Here is a 3555-nt window from a genome sequence, read left to right as displayed (position 1 = left end):
CTTCTCATCCCGTTGTCGTATGCTCCCAGGTCTGTTATTTTTTTAGTTCTCCCAGTTTAGGTGTCTTCAGTTATTTGTTATGCCCCACTGTCTGTGAAGGTTCTCAGTCATCCAGGTCATCGTAGTCAAAGGAGCTTGCAAAGAAAAGCGTCTGGACTTCTTTAAGTTACTTGAAGACGTTTCACCTCTCATCCGAGAAGCTTCTTCAGTTCTGAGCTGTGTGAGCTAAGATGTTAAGTTATTCACATAATGAAAACCTATACTTTGTTTCGTGCGAGTTCCCCATTCAAATGCATGTAATAGTCAGAAATATAAATCCAAGCATCACACCTACTCCGAAGTTGATCCTCTTATCTGCCATGGGGGCTACCATTTCCCAGGCATCCCAGGCATCCCATCCCTTGCTGGGAAATGGTAGCCCATTTCCCAGCAAGGAGCGGTATGACAGCGTGGAGCTCCACGCCGTTCATATGTGTTGGGCCATAGCCTCCAATAGCATACACCATCCCATCTAGGACAGCGGTAGCAAAGCAGCTGCGAGACTTCGTCATGGGTGCCACAGGCTGCCACTCCTTCAGCTTCGAGACATACTTCTCCACAGACTGGAGGTAATACTGGCCGTCATAGCCTCCCAGGGCATACAGCTCTCCGGCCAGGACCACTACACCGAGAGTGCTGCGACACTCTGCCATACGCTCCACTGAAGACCACGTGTTGGTTTCGGGGTCCCAGCTTTCGACTGTGCTCTCGTGCCTCCGATAGCTAATGCCCTGCCTCATATGTGTGGCGATGCCTCCCACAACATAAACTTTGTGGTCCAGCACCGCCACTCCAAATTCATATCTGGGTACACTGAGAGGGGCCAGTCCTATCCATGAATCCGTCTGAGGGAAATACATTTCCGTGCTTTCCAATGTGGCAAACAGTCCAGCCTTGCCTCCTACTGCAAGCAGCACCTTTGGGACACACCTGGGTCGTGCAGACAACACAGTCTGATAGGACAGCCGGTGTTCAGGCATAAAGTGATATTTGAGGGCCTCATTGAGCAGATGCTTGCAGGCGTGGTCATCTCGTATAAGATGGTTGGCTTCATATAGGCGAGTGAGGAATTTGACGCTGAGCAGCGGAAGGCGAACACAGTGCAGCAGTTGAGCCAGATGCTGCTGTCTCTCAGTTACATCATATTTGATCCATGATTCGAGGGCATAAAATACAGTCTCCTCTGTGACTACCTTAAGGCAATCATTGGACACAATTTCATCCAACTCGGCTCTCGTCAGTTCAAAAAACTCCTCCGTTTGACAGACTTCCTCAAAGTTCTCACAGATGAACTTCGTTGCGGCCAAGCACAGGTCATGACAGCCGTAAGTCTCTGCAAAGCGGGAAATGCCTATACAGTTTCCAGCGTCCAGCTGGCTCTCTAAGAAGGAACAATACTCCTTAAGTACAAGCTTAACCTGGAGTAAGTTGGCAGCGGGTAGCAAAGATTCCACTGTCTCCTGGGAGATAAACACCGTCCCGGTATAAGCATACTCCACTATAGCCTGCAAGGCAGCTTCATCAATGCACTAGAACTCCACCTCAGAGGTCTCCTTTTCTGACAGGTTACACGTAAACATGGCCTTGAAATAAGGACTGATGCTGGCCAGCACTACTTTGTGGGCATGGATCTTGGCATCACCCACACGCAGCACAATGTCACATAGTTCGTGATCCTGCCGCAAGAGCTGGAGGCCTTGCAGCAGCTCCTCTGAGTGAGAATGTGTCAGACTTGCAAACATATAGGACTGGTCCTGCTGGTCCATCTGTAGTTTACAGCCCGTCTGGCGTGCCGCTGTAATGACCGATTTTGCAGTGGCGACGACAGCGAAGCCCGGGCGGCTATCAAGAAAACAACTAAATGCAACTAAATAAAGCCTTTTTGTACAACTTCATGAAGTTGGCTGTAACTTTTGATAGAAGGCTCAGACTCACATATTTATGGCTTTATCTTATAGAATTCAATATCCCCGTGCTGGGTTTTGCAGCTGTTTGAGCTAAGATTTTCCAGTTTTTCACATAATGAAAACGTATACTTTGTTTCATGCGAGTTCCCCATTCAAATGAATTGAAATCGCAAGAAACGCACTGTCCTCACGAAATAAAGCGTTTTTGTACAACTTCATATACATCTTATAGAATTCAATATCCCCGTGCTGGGCAAACAGGTTTTGCAGCTGTTTGAGCTAAGATTTTCAAGTTATTCACATAATGAAAACCTATACTTTGTTTCGGGCGAGTTTCCCATTCGTAACAGTGAGAAACGCACTGTCTTGACGAAATAAAGCGTTTTTGTACAACTTCATATAAATAGCTGTAACTTTTGATAGGAGACTCAGACTCACATATTTATGGCTTTATCTTATACAGGTGGAGGTGACACAAACCACCTGCAACTCAACACCTCAAAGACTAAGGAACTGGTTGTGGACTTCGGGAGGTCCAGAGAAGGTCCACTGCCGGTTCAGATAGAGGGGGAGGAGGTGTAGGTGGTCAACAAGTACAAGTACCTCGGGCTGTGGGTGGACAATAAACTGGACTGGTCATGCAACACAGAGCACCTGTATAAAAAAGCCCAAAGCCGACTGTACTTCCTCAGGAAGCTGAGGTCTTTTAACATCTGCAGGAAGCTCCTGAGGATGTTTTACCAGTCGGTGGTTGCTGGAGTACTTTTCTATGCTGTGGTGTGCTGGGGGAGCAGCACAGCAAAGAAGGACTCATCCAGGCTGGAGAAACTGATCAGGAAGGCTAGCTCTGTGGTCGGCATGAAGCTGGACACTCTGGTGAGAGTGGCAGAGAAAAGGACATTAAAGAAACTGATGGACATTATGAACAATGCTGGGCATCCTCTGCACATGGCCATTAACAACCAGAAGAGTCTTTTCAGTGACAGGTTGGTTCTCCCCAAGACAAGAACTAACAGACTTAAAAACTCCTTTGTCCCACACGCCATCAGACTGTTTAACTCCTCTCTGGAGGGGAGAGGGAGGGGAAACAGGAGGACAAAGGAGGGGGGAACAACTAAGCTGTAGTGCCTCTTCACCTCACTGCACCTTGTGCAATACTTTTTGTAAATAGTCAATGGTGCAATAGACTCAATACTTGAAATGTGCAATTCACTTGTATTTTTATTTTTATTCCTATTTATTCTATTTATCCCCTTCGTATATTTTATTTATATTTGTCTCTGTATTTATATATATATATATATATATAATTATAATTATTATTATTATTATTATTATTATTATTATTATTATTATTATGTAACCTCTGTCGGTGCTGTGCTTTTTGGAAATCGAATTTCCCAGAGGAACCCACCCGAGGGATTAATAAAGTTCTATCTTATCTTAATTCAATATCCCCGTGCTGGGCAAACAGGTTTTGCAGCTGTTTGAGCTAAGATTTTCAAGTTATTCACATAATGAAAACTTGTACTTTGTGTCGGGCGAGTTCCCCTTTCAAATTAATTGAAATCGCAAGAAACGCACCGTCTTGGCGAAAGAAAGCGTTTTT

At 45.5% G+C, this 3555-nt stretch overlaps 1 pseudogene; it reads right to left on the bottom strand.

Annotated features, from left to right (window-relative positions):
• Window positions 1-350: 350 nt before the first annotated feature.
• LOC146549759 (kelch-like protein 28 pseudogene) lies at window positions 351-1891 on the bottom strand (annotated as a pseudogene).
• Window positions 1892-3555: the final 1664 nt, after the last annotated feature.

The sequence above is a fragment of the Mchenga conophoros genome, linkage group LG22 (assembly GCF_057382185.1).
Source record: "Mchenga conophoros isolate Kocher_MC1m ecotype Shallow Benthic linkage group LG22, M_conophoros_male_GT1.1, whole genome shotgun sequence".
Taxonomy (NCBI): Eukaryota; Metazoa; Chordata; class Actinopteri; order Cichliformes; family Cichlidae; genus Mchenga; species Mchenga conophoros.
This window is presented reverse-complemented; position numbering and strand designations above follow the sequence as displayed.